The sequence below is a fragment of the Cervus canadensis genome, chromosome 5, assembly GCF_019320065.1.
Source record: "Cervus canadensis isolate Bull #8, Minnesota chromosome 5, ASM1932006v1, whole genome shotgun sequence".
Classification (NCBI taxonomy): Eukaryota; Metazoa; Chordata; class Mammalia; order Artiodactyla; family Cervidae; genus Cervus; species Cervus canadensis.
Genome location: NC_057390.1, coordinates 11,883,710 through 11,898,106, shown reverse-complemented (window position 1 = coordinate 11,898,106; position 14,397 = coordinate 11,883,710). Strand labels below are relative to the sequence as shown.

General features: G+C 36.1%; 1 protein-coding gene across 2 annotated transcripts in view; it reads right to left on the bottom strand.

Annotated features, from left to right (window-relative positions):
* The window catches only part of EXOC6B (exocyst complex component 6B), a 661,839-nt gene that overhangs the window by 61,419 nt on the left and 586,023 nt on the right, over positions 1-14,397 (bottom strand). The gene's annotated exons all lie outside the window — the stretch shown is intronic.

Below are 14,397 nucleotides of genomic sequence, written 5' to 3'. Positions count from 1 at the left end.
CTCTGTGTAGACATGATAAAAACTCTGCAATAACTATATTTTTAAGGCATAGGACAATTTATTCAAGAAACTTCTCAATCATTTTTAATACAAAAACTTGATGATATATTTGAGTAGCACTGTACCTAGTTACAGGATCTCAAAACCAAACAGCCCTAGGCTGGAAGCTGAGCTAATTATCAGCTGGGGAGAGCACGTGGAGCACACAGCCTTTCTTCTTGTGATGGAGGATTTCGTAATTGAGTCCTTCTGAGCTCACTGGTACCTTTCTCAGGAAATATCTGATACTGGCCTATGTCAGAGAGGGGTCATGGGGCTGCCTGGCTACATGAGTAATTCTCCTGGAAAATGCTATGACCGCACAATGAGTTGTATATATCACTTAACATATGCACAACACTTTAAATAACTCATCACAAGGCACTTTGAACCCTAATTGGGCAGAAGGGACTTTAATGCTAGGGGTCCCTTCCCTTCAAGTATTTACCACTTCTTAGTAACTCAACCAATAATGTGAGGCTGGTGGCTAAGATACCAGGAGAAGAAGAGACATTTACTTTCACTTGAATCCTTGCAGTACACTCTCTCTCTTCAGAGACTGACTGCTTTCTAGGTGAGTCACCAGGACTAAAAATGTGTGGTGGCAACATTATCTGTGTTCAGCATGTCTGAACTCCATCCCATCTACCTTGCACCTCTGTCCTCAAAGAACACCACTGTCTCTTCCTGGGCCACTAGGTTCTACTCTAACTTGGTAAGAAGATAGAAAGAGCCCCATAGAAAGATAAAGGGATGAGGGTTAACTGATTTCAATAGCTAATAGCCACTGAGAAACCACTATTCAGGAAATGCAGTGGGGGAAAAAGACCCAAAACCAAAAGATCCCTTCAACTTGTTTTAAATCATTTGACCAAACATTTAGACGTTGGGAAAGTGAGTACAGCACCAAGTTATGAGTGCAGTTTATAAAAGATAAAGATCTGAGTCATCCCTTTGTGGTTACAGATTATGAAACCATTTCAGGCTCTCCCTAGACAGTATTCCCCGTGAATGTCAGATTGCAAACAGAGCAAGCAGAAAGGATAGGATCTCTGATTACCGCCCCTGTTAAGGTTTTCTCCTAAGCATCCTTGTATAGTTTACAATTTAATTTTTTTCCTTTGTAATCTTTAGCCCTTGTGTATATATCATCTAATGAAAAGGCCTTTTTTGAATTAACATGGTATTTGGAAAAAGAACATGTGTTTCTATTTTATTATTAAATACATTTATAAAGAAAGAAAATGTTCTCAGATCTAGTAGATGCCTGCTTTTTGTATTTTAGGATTTTTTTTTAAAAAGAGCCAGAATCCTGTAACACGTCAGAAAAACAGAATCCTTAATGTAAACACTTAGATGGTGGGGGCCATGGTAAGTTTTTGGGCAGAGAAAAATTGTGGAGCTTAGGAATTCAGATTTGCCTCATCTGACCACCTTGGGGGCAAACACACTGCTCTGCCTTTTCCCAGCTAGTTGGTAAGCTTGGCATCTATTAAGAAGGACATTCTAGGATACAGACCATTCCAATTACCACAATGGTCTTGTGTTTCAAGACTGCTTGTTTATAAACACAGCCACTTTCTAGTTTGATTTCTGTCCTTTGTTTCAGTTTGTTTAAGCTCCAAATCTTTTCAGAGTGCAAAAGCCTAAACACAAATTTTTTTAGATTAATGCCTGGTGATTCTCATTAAAAGAATAAAAGATAGCAAAAATGTATGTTGTACAGACATTTAGTTTACACTCACTTGTAATTAAGGAAACTGACATTAAAACAATGGGATGCTGCCATTTTACACCCAAGAATTAGCTAAATGCATTAAATATTAACTTCATGCTTGCAAGGTTTTGGTAAAATCACTATACTCATGCATTGCAAATAAACCACTATAATATAGCAAATAATTTAGGGAGAAATGCTACCTTATGTTTTGAGAATCACAGAAATATTTCTACCTCTGGCACAATTGATTCCACTCCTAGAAATTTATATTAAGGGAATAATCTACTAGACTAAAAATGTTATATGTATGAAGATGTATATAACAGAATTCTCAGGGGGAAAAAAGAAACCAAGCGACACAAAATTGGAAAGAAGTTGAATCACTGGATATCAACTAGGGTACCAGTACCACCCTTTTATGGAGGAAGAACGTATATCAGAATCTTCCCAGAGGGAAAGAGGAAAGAAACCAAGTACATGTGTAGTTTGAAAAAGATATTGGAAATTACCAACGCTTTTATTGTCTTTTAGACATAAAATTGCTTTATCTTATCATTTTAAACAATGTTAAACAGGATATATTTTTGACTTATTAAGAAGAGGTATGAGTAAAGAACGTTTGATAAATATCAATCTAATATCAGTAGCAAGTCTGACAGCATCCAGAAAAGCAACTCAACAACAATAGCTAAAGTTTATTGAGTACTTTGTGGGTCAGGTATTGAGCTAAATTCTTTGCATACATTATTCTTTATTTAATTTTCACATTCCTAAGTGATAGTTTTTTACATTGATGTAAAAAGTCATTATCAAAGCCAGGTAGTAATGAAAAATTCATTTAGTTGTCCTAGAGGGCAGGGAGGTGCCTGAAGCTTGGGTTTTCAAACCCACATGGGGACTGGAGACAATGACTTGGACCTGTCTATGCAGCCAGGTTAGAACTGAGACTGCTGTGTGAAGACAAGGCTCTTCAAGAGCTGAAACTTCATAAAAGGACAGGCCAGAAAGCAAATCTAGCAGGAATAAGGACAACTGTTTGTCAGAGCACATTAAGCACACTGTTATGAATTTTGCTTCCCCTGTTCCCATTTAACAATAATATATTTGGCATTATTTCCTATCAGTATATAAAACACCTTAATGAGTGTCCTATTAAACAATTATAAATAATGATGCAGCAAGTAACCTAGTATATGTGCACAAGTATATAAATCTGTAGGACTATATTCTTGGAGAGGAACTGTTAGATTAAAAGATGTACACACTATATTTCTTCCTTAAAAGTGGTACCAATTTATACCACCACAGGACCATATGTGATGGTCCCTCCATATCTCAGGAAACATGGTGTGTTGGTAACTTCTAAAAGAAAAGAAATAGAATGCAAAACCATCAGAGTAAAGGAAAAAAGAGGGAAAGGATATTAAAAAAAAAAAGTCAAATAGAAGGTAAAGGGTCTAAGGAGACAGAACGACTAAATGAAATGTAGTAACCTGGACTGGATCCTGAAACAGAAAAAGGACATTAGTAGAAAAACTGATGAAATTTGAATGAAGTCTGTAGTTAGTCAATAATAGTATGCCAATGTTGATTTCTTAGTATGGCAAATATACAACGGTAAGAGGAAAGATGTTAACATTAGGAGAAACCGGTTAAAAGGCATACAGGAACTCTCTGTATTACCTTTGTAACATTTCTGTAAATCTAAAATATTCTCCCCCAAATTTTACATAAAACACAAGGGAGAGGGGAAGGACATTCCAGCAGGTGAGGAGGGTAGTGTAAGCAAAGATATAGAGAGGGAAACAGCACCATCCATGCAAGGAACTGGAGGCAGCCTGGTGTTACTGGAGAGTCAAGCTGCAGCTCTGAATGTATGAGTTAATTATTTCTTTTTCTATAATATCGCTTTAAAATATCTTAGTTGAGGTTCACTTGGGTTCTCACATTTTAAAGAAAAAGCATGAATTTAGATTTTATGTTCACTTTGATTAGCTCTTCATACCATCACCAAGGGCTTCCCTGGTGGCTTCATGGTAAACAACCCGCCTGCAATACAGGTGCCACAAGACGCAGGTTTGATCCCTGGATCGCAAGGATGCCCTGGAGGAGGAGACGGCATCCCACTCCAGTATTCTTGCCAGGATAATCCCACGGACAGAGGGCTACAGTCCATGGGGTCACAGAGTCAGACACGACTGCACGCAGGCATGCACAACGATGAGGACCATCACCAAAAAGCTTTCTGGTAGTAACTGCACAGGGACTAAAGTCATTCAGTAAGTCAGGAGCCTTGGTTCATCAGTGAACTGGTGTGCAAATTATGTGAAAAGACAATTGGTGATGATTATATTAAATTTGATAGCTCTGTCATTCAAATAAATAATGGCAAAGGAAAAAATGAATGCTTTGAAATTAGGGATGGCATGTTCTCTGCCTTCTTAATTAGAAGCAAATTGTCAGTTTATTTTTCAGGTAAATAAGAAGCAGTAGAATTGTCAGGTAAATAGGAAGCAGCCATTATATAAAACAAAAAAAACAAACAAAAAAAGATAACCCTTGATATGTGTGTTAAAGACCAAAAGCAATTCCAAGGGTAAAATCATGTTTTAAAAAAAAATCTGCATTTTGAGACTTCCCTGGCAGTCCAGTGGTTAAGACTCTCTGCTTCCAAAGCAGGGGCATGGGTTTGATCCCTGGTCAGGGAACTAAGGTTCCACATGCTGTGTGGTGTGGCCACAAAGTAAAAATTAAGGGAAAAAAATCTGCATTCTATAAATTCATATTTTTAATGCTAATATTTTAAAACCAAAATAAGAAATAGGATGCAGGAAAAAATAAAAGCAAAAAGAAACTAAGAAAAAGCATGGTACATATAGCACAAATAAGATGTTAGAAACAAAAATGTGATTGCAATGATCTAAATTAAAATAGTCAAAAGGTAAAAATTTTCATGCATTAGTAAGTAAATACAACTGTATGCTGCTTATAAAAGATAAATTTAAAAATAACCATGAGGACACAGAAAGCTCAAAGTCAAGCAATGGCAAAAGACATACTGAGCAGATACTAAAAACAAAAGAGAAGGCAGGTGCAAAACAGACTATAAGACAAAAAAGCAGTCTTTAGGAATAAGGAGGGCCACAATACACTGGTAAAAGAAAAATTCACCATGACGTAAAACTTCTAAACTTCTATATACCCAGACCATAATCTCAGATTAAAATACACAAAATGAAAACTGACACTATTATAAGAATAAATTGATACACCACAATAATAGAGGGAGTTTTTAATATTCTTTTTTGGTAATTGGATAAAGCAGGTTTTAAACAAATTAGTAAAGATGCAGATTACTTAGAACAATTATTAAGTTTGATTCACTGGCTATATAACCCTGCATTTATTTATGAGAAAATACACATTTTTTTCAAGGACCTAGGGGGTGTTTACAAAACTAGGTCAGGAACATGCTATAAAGCAAATCTCAAAAATTACCACATTCTTTGTATTATGGCAATAGAATTATAAACAAATAACTTGAAGCTGCATGTATTTTTTTTTAAACAAGAATCTTTCATCAGGAAGCTAATGATTTTACTCAACTTAAAAAAACACTTTGGTTGGGCAAAAGCTAAGGAGGTGATACCTTCATTTCGGCATTACATAACTAAGGGTGGTCATTAATAGCATCCATCAGGCCAACAAGGAGAGTATTACTGGTGGAGGAACAAAGGTTGTAAAGATAAAATGGTATGAAAGAGCAAGGCATTCAGGGTGAAAGTATGACTAAAGCATACATAGGATGAGAGGGAAAAAGTAGAAAAGAGGGTATGAAAGCAGACTGGAGTCAGCAAGTTTGGATTTTATACCAAAGAAGGAAGTTTGGATTTTACCATTTAGATAAAGGGAAGTGAACAAAGGTGTCAAAGTGTGGAGCTGATAACATTGATCATTCTACTCCATTGTGGAGGATAGACTACATTGAAGAAATAATGAAGAGAGGCTATATGACCCAGCAATCCCACTTCTGGGCATACACACTGAGGAAACCAGATCTGAAAGAGACACGTGCACCCCAATGTTCATCGCAGCACTGTTTATAATAGCCAGGACATGGAAGCAACCTAGATGCCCATCAGCAGATGAATGGATAAGGAAGCTGTGGTACATATACACCATGGAATATTACTCAGCCGTTAAAAAGAATTCATTTGAATCAGTCCTAATGAGATGGATGAAACTGGAGCCCCTTATACAGAGTGAAGTAAGCCAGAAAGATAAAGAACATTACAGCATACTAACACATATATATGGAATTTAGAAAGATGGTAATGATAACCCTATATGCAAAGCAGAAAAAGAGACACAGAAATACAGAACAGACTTTTGAACTCTGTGGGAGAATGTGAGGGTGGGATATTTCAAAAGAACAGCATGTATACTATCTATGGTGAAACAGATCACCAGCCCAGGTGGGATGCATGAGACAAGTGCTCGGGCCTGGTGCACTGGGAAGACCCAGAGGAATCGGGTGGAGAGGGAGGTGGGAGGGGGCATCGGGATGGGGAATACGTGTAAATCTATGGCTGATTCATATCAATGTATGACCAAAAAATAAATAAATAAATAAATAAAATAAAAAAAAAAAAAGAAAGAGCTTCAGTTGGGTGGAAGTAGTGGAGATACAGAGCAAACAACTGGTCTGAGATGTGGTAAGGACATCGAGTTGACATCACTTGAAAATTTGCCCTATATCCAGGAGGATGAATAGTAAGTGGGAGAAAAAGAGGAATCAAGGGTAAATTAAAGATGTTTTAGTTTGAATGATGGATTGGGCAGTGATGCCATTAATGGGGAGAAGGAATGGGGAAAAAAATGTAAAAGAGTAAAAATAAAGCATCACATTTAGGACACACTGCATTTGGAGTACTAGTGGGATGTCCTGAAGATTTAACTCTGACAGTGATGGGAGAGTGTAGAGGAAGCAGCATTAAGCAAAGAGAAAGCAGGTGGAGATTAGAGGTCAGACAGATTCAGGTTGGCAGAAACTGAGCACCCAGAGTCAGTTTGCCATTTGCAGTCTTTATGACAACACGACAGATTTAGTCCAACCATTGATGTCTATAATGATAAGCAAGACATCTCTCTGCAGGCCTGGAAGAAATCAAGTATATTTATCAGAGAGGTCAAGGTAGGGAGTTCCCCCAATGGAGGCTACAGAGCATCACACAAAGGGAAGAAAGGAGAGAGACAATTTACAAATTCAAATATCTGTTTCATTCTCATCCTTCTATAGTTAATATTGCATGAAAGTGTGTATCATAGAGTCACTTGCAATAGCAAAAATGATAAATCACCTAAATTCCCAACAAAGATTCAAATTGGTAAATTTTGGTACATTAAGTCAAAACATTTCTTTTAGAAAAGCTGCCTATTTCAAAGAAATAGATACCACATGCCATTTAATAACGTTCCTTAAAATGATAAAGCTTTGGCTATTTTTGTGTTACTAGATGTAATTATTTCAAGACAGGGGATTCTTTCTGACAGGCATCCCCATCTCAAAGTATCTTTTAAAGGCAGGATCACCTTACTGTACACTATACCCTAGACAGGAACCAAAAAAAGACTATAAAAAGCAGGAAAGAGAGAAGTAAATGCCTAGGTAAAGGAACAGAGTAGCACTATTTCCCAAAGTATGTTCACAGATTCTCTGTGAAAAACAAAAAAGAATTTTGCAGTCTATAAGTTTAACCCACTATGTCAAGTACAGGATTTTGAGAAGTTCTGCTGTAAAGAAGCTCATTTGAAATTTAACTCAGTATGTCCCAAATTTATTAACTATGGAACTCACATTGCAAAACACTTACTAGCATGCTAGGAAACTATGGTTCTATTGAACATACTTTGACAAATATAAACTAAATTAAAATAATCATTTGGTAACAAAGTAGCTTTGGAAAGGGAAGAACTAGTAGAAAGACAAGAAGATTGAATTTGGGAGTTCTTACTTCTGAGTGATGTCTTTAAATAACTGATGGTACTTTTTTGCATTACAATTCTTTCTTGCATCAAGTAAGGAAAGTAATTTATTTTGCCTTGGTCTTATAGACACCCTGATACTAGCTGTATGAGGTGCTGGTGGAGAGGGTGGTAAATAGATAACACTTGACTCTCTGCATTCTAATATTTTAGTTATTGACCTGATCCATATATTAAAATGAGATTAAAAGCAAATCTTAGTGTTAGGTATTAAGGAAGATAAATAGTCTCTACAAGAAGCCTAAAATATCCTGTAAAACAAGATTTACATAGGGGATAAAATGAATGAAAGGGTTCAATCGTTAGATATAAATTATCAATGTTACTGAAGTTTAGAGGAGCAAACAAAACAAGCTGGAAGAATTAGGATTCGATCTGGCTATTGAAGTACTATTGGAAGATGACTAGAAAGAGGGCCTTTCAGGCAAAAAGCACTATGAATGAAAGCAGTAAAAAAAAAAATGACATATTCCTAAGAATGAAGAAACAGGTCTTGCAGGTATGTGTCAGAGAATAGAGGTTAAAAAAATCAAAAAGGAAAACTTAAAATCTTTCTCTATCAATGAGAACAGCTGGAAATAAAGAATAGCCTTGATTTGACGAAATTAAATCCACTGAGAATATTTGATTTAAAAGTTCCCACTGAAAATAGAACTTCATTCTGGTTTAACATGGTGGAAGATTTTCCCAACTTTCCCAACTTCCTATTTTCCATGAAAACATCACACACACATTCTTTAAGTAAACAGCACTATAAATGCAAAAGACCAGATTGCCAAATCTGGGGAAATAGATTAATCAACAACGGTGCTGGGAAAATTAGCTGCATGAGACAAAAATAAATCCTAATTTTAGGCCTTTCTCCAAAATAAATTCTAGATGCATTTTCAATATATTTTTTAAAAAATGAAACAATAAAGAAGAAATGACAGTATTAATCTTATTTCTGATTGTGGAAAGACTTTTGAAGAATAGGAGAAATTACAAACTACTACTAATACATACAAATTTACAGCTTTAGAATACATATTAAAAAAAAACAAAAGGCAAAGAAACCACAGAAAATGTCTTCAGTATATATGACAAACAAGTAATAACTCTACTATATGAAGAGCTATAACTGATAAGAATATAATGTTACTATGAAACATGGGTAATAAACATGAGGTTATTGTAAATTCCTAATAGTTTACCCATATTTTTCAAAATTTCTATAATAAACATGTACTACTTTTATACTCAGGGAAATAAACCCTACTAAATAAACCCTACTCTTATAAAAGCTAAAATGGGACCAAGAACCTCAAAAGATCACAATGCTGTGGAATCATATTTTCTGTGTTAAACAAAAGGGACTAGAAAATTCAAGCAGAGTTGATAACTATAGTTCTAAATGGACATCTAGAAACAGGGTGAAACAAGGACACCCTCCACGGGGACAGAGGTCTTTCAGTTTCTCACTCCCTTTACTCCGGTCTCTTTCCAGCCACGTTCTTGGGACGCCTTGCCCTTCTTCCTACAGCGCAGTCCTTGTCCTCCCTCTTTGCTGCGTTAGTAAGTCCTTGTCCTCCCCCTTTGCTCTCTGTCTCTCCAAGCAGACTTTCTACACCAGTGCAGCCTCTGCTATCATCTCCTCTTCCCAATGCTTGTACCATTTATTTGGCATTTATCATACACTACCTATTATTTTGACTTATCTTTTTACAGGTATATTTTGCCACCCATATCAAGAAGATTGTAAACACAACCATACAAAAGCATACATACATACAGATATCATATATACAGATGTCAGCTGATGACAGAGCTTAAAACATCTAACAAATGCTAACATCTAACCATTCTGACAATTCTTGAGAAGGATTCCTACTCACATTCTATGGATATGCAAATTAACATCTACAAGAGCTAACTTACTTTCCTCAGATTCTTGAACTGAACCTAAAGGGAACTAAGAATGCTTCTCTCCTGACCAGATCAGGCAGCCTCTTGGCAAATCAAAGTAACTAATTCCTTCAGTACCATTGCTTGCTTACCAGCATAGCTGATATTGTTTTCTATTTGCAGGCGCATAGCAGTTGAAGAATAGGGCCGTAATATTAGGGTACTCCATCCATAAGAGAAGATGAAGTGATTTGAAATATTCAGAATCCTAGTTTTTTCTGAGCTTGGAAAATAACTTTCTGGATACACCATTTTGAGGGCAAGGGGAAGTAAATCAGATCCTGGCACTGACTCGTCAGTACTGTCTTGAATTTAGACTTCTAAAATCACTAAATACTTGGTTTTCAAATACAATCTAACTTTCCTCACACTTTCCTGTAAGACAGCTACCAATAAATTCAAGTATTCTTAGGTTCTGCAGAATGCCCTGGAAACTTCATTCCAGCATTGTCCCTGTCTTTGAATTGTTTTGACATGTTTGCCCCATGATGACTCAATCAATTAGTGATGCTATTCCACAGGCAAAGTGGTTGAGATTTCTACGACTCAGCAGAACAGTCTTGAAAGATGCAGCTACTTTCCTGGTAACTTTTGACTTAACTGTCATTTAGCCAAGATCTGGTGCAAAAAGATAAATGGTAGAATTGTAAGCAAAGAGTGACATCAAAATTAAGGAGCCCACAAAGGGTCTCAATTTCTCCCAAACAATTTCAGGTGATTCCACTGCTCTTTGGCAAAGCAATGTCGTCTCTGATCACTGTCAACAGCAGATGACTAGTCTCATATTTAGACACAGAGAAGTAGTAATCATGTTTTCCTTTTCTTCCAGAATGATTTTCTACTTGCAGGACAGACAGATGACACAGCTATAAACTCTAAAGAGAGTCAATATTTCCTGAGACTTCAAGGTAGAGGTAGGCTTGAAAAAGAAAAAGGCACCAGAGGAAGAAGCGAGTGGAAGCATCAGTACTAAGTAGAGGCTACGAGGTAGTTCATTCATGAATATTCATTCATTCATAAATATTTATGGAGTGCATTAGGAGTGACCAGGCATTATATTAAGTAGTGGAGATGCAAACTGTTACATTCTTAAAGTTAAATCTATCACTAAGATGAGTAAATGCCAAGACCAAACTAGGAAGGCACGTGCGCTATGTGGCAGGCAGCTTATAACTATTTCTGATCAATAGTTTTATCATTGGCCAAATACAGTTCTCTCTCTGAGAATACAATCGTGATGCTGAAAATGTACACATACAAATTTCAACCATACATGTTTGCTAGAGAAAGAGGGCCAGTATGACAGGGCACCAAGACTCACTAGATATGCATAATAAGAATATGAAAAGAAATCAACATGCAGATTATGAACGAAACACACAGAAAACTTGAAACTTGAGTATAAATGAAGTAAAGCCTCTAGCAGGCAATATGAAATGCTACAGGACACAGAGAATTTAACCACGTTCCAGAGTCAGCGTGTCCTCCTTCTTACCCTCGTCCCCTGCCTGACCTCTAAGTGTCTGTGCAATTGCCAGTTTGTGTCGGACTTCACATACGATGACTTTTTGATTTCTGCTCTGCATAACATATTTCTACAGAGTTTGACATTGCGGCAGCAGGGGCTGTAAACTGAGTGCTCCTTGGAGGCTACTGACTTGAAGTGTGGGTGGAGAAGAGACAGGAGAGAGTCAAGGCCAAAGAAAAAAGGAAGCAAAAATTTCTTTCACTTTTGGACCTGAGGAAACATTTTTTTTTAACAGTTTAGCTAAAATATAATTCACATACCATATAATTCACCCACTTAAAAGTGTATAACTCAATGGTCTTTATTACATTCACATTAACTGTGCATCAAGCACTGCAATCACTTTTAGAACATTTTCATCACCTAAAAAGAAACCCTGTAGCTATTTTCAGTAGTCAATTTGAAATACTCCCAGAGCATCCTGTTCTCAGCAAGGCCTGCTCTCAAGAAAAACTATTTTATAAGAACCTAACTGGGGTTTTATCAGGGCCTAACAATCCTGGGGAAAGGAAATGCTCTAGACTGTTCCAAGTATTTCCTTCCAGCCTGGGGGAAGGAAAATACTGGACTCCAGCCCTCTGCAGCCTTCCTATTTCATCAGAGTGGGTGGGGAGAGCTAAGATGTGCTTGTGAAGGTAATATCTCAAGAGCAAAGGCTCACTAAAAGACTGAGACCAAATGCTAGGACTACAGAACACTTCCCCTCTCCCCACACCTTAAGCCATAACAATAGAGCTCTTGCATAACAAAAGAGGAATGTAACTGAATGAACAACATAGCTCAGGAGTTATTTTCTTTTTTAAGAAGTTTCTAGAGAAATCCAAAGACAACAAGGAAGACAAAAACAAGGACACCAGAGAAAATTTTAGCCACTGATAGATCTAAACAAATAGTAAACACAACCTGACTCCTATCCAGATATTCATAAAACCTTACACTAAAGACATTTTAGTGCCTCAGTTTTTTTGCATCATGTCTGGCTTACAACCAAAAAATTACAAGACATACTGAAAGGCAAACCACACAGTTTGAAAAGTCAGAACAAGCATCAGGAACAGATTTATATATGACAGAAATGTTGAAATTACCAGACTGGGAATAAAACTACTATGATTAGGATGCTAAGGGCTCTAGTGAGGAATGTAGACAAAGAAAAATCAAAAGGAAATGCTAGAAATCAAAAGCCCTTTGGAGGAGAAATGAAGAATGCCTTTGATGTGCTCATTCCTAGATTGGACATGCTGAGGAAAGAATCAGTGAGCTTGGAGAAATGTCAATAGGAACTGTCAAAATTGAAATGTAAAGAGGAAAAAAAAGAGTAAGAACAGAATACAGGTCTCTCCTGGGACCTGAATGCAGAGCATCCCTGTGAAAACTTTTATATGCCAAACTGGCATAAAGCAGCAGTATTCCATGTTTGCTAAAAGTTTACATCATGCCATTTTACTTTCATGAAAGACCAATGTTAGTATGGTAATGATTTTTTATTTGTTAAAAAATTTCCTTTAGATTTATTTTGGTTAGTGAAAAGAAGTACCAACATAGGTTTTTTGTAAAAGCAAATGGTGTAATGTGAAGTTTCAGAAAGTATGGGCTATCTTAGAACTGTGGGACAATCACAAAAGGTATAACATAAGTGTAATGGGAACACCAGAAGGAAAAGAAAGAAGAAACAGAAGAAATACTTGAAGTAATAGTGATTGAGAACTTGCCAAAATCATAGACAGACCTCAAGTAACAGATACAAGAAGCTCAGAGAACACCTGCAGAATAAATATCTAAAACCACACTTACGCGTATCATATTGAAACTACAAACAATTAAGGACAAAGGGAAAATCTTGAAAAAAGTAAGAGAAAAAAAGTCTTTACTTATAGAGTATGGACAAGAAATATTTCAAACTTCTCTCAGAAGACCATGTAAGCAAGAAGACAGTGAAATGAAATATTTAAAGCATTGAAAGAAAAAACCCTAACCTAGAGTCCTATACCCAGTTCTTTGCAAGATATTTTAAATGAAGTTCTTAAAAGGAAGAAAAATATACATCAGAAGATCAAGTCTAAATAAAGTACATTAGAGAAGGAATAAACTAAGGTAATACAAAATTCATTTTCTTAAACTTAATTGATCTAACACTTTGTTAAAACAATAATAGCAACATCATATTAGGGAATTATATATACCTTATGGGTAAGTGAAATAAATTGACAGCAATGTTACAAGAGATAGCAGGGGAAAATTGAGAATACTTCAGTATGACGTACTTGCACTACCCATGAAGAGACACTGTTTGAAAATGGACTTGGATTCATAGTAAATTTCTATTTCAAAATCTACAGCAACCACTAAAAAAATTACTATTATTGATATGATACAAGAGGAGAAAAAAGCAATCTTTAAAACATTCAGTTATAACCATAGAAGACAGAGAAAAAAACAAAAAATAAAAACAAACACAGAACAAGGGCAATGATAGAGAATACCGATATGGTAGATATTACTCTAACTATATCAACAATCATTTCAAATGTAAATGAATGATCTAAATATTAATTAAAAGATGAAGAGTAACACAGTGAATAAATTTAAAAGATGCCATTATATGTTACCCATAAGAAACTCACTTTAAATATAAAGACACAGACAGATTAAAAGTAAAGAGTTGGAATAAAACCTATTAATTTCAGACAATGTGGATTTCAGAGTCAAGGAAAATTATGAAGAATAAAGAGGGCATCCAAAGCAATCTTCAGATTTAATGTGATCCTTATCGAATTACCCAGGGCATTTTTCACAGAACAAGAACAAATAATCCTAAAATTTATATGGAACCACAAAAGACTCAATATTGCCAAAGCACTCCTGAGGAAAAAGAACAAAGTTGGAGATATAACCCTTCCAGACTTCAGACAATACTACAAAGCTACAGTAATCAAAACAGTGTGGTACTGGCACAAAGACAGACATAGATTAATGGAACAGAATAGAGTGCCCAGATATAAACCCACACACCTACGATCAATTCAAAAAAGGAGGCAAGAATATACAAGGGAGAAAAGATGGTCTCCAGCAAATGGTGTTGGCAAAGCTGGAGAGTTGCATGCAAACCAATGAAGTTAGA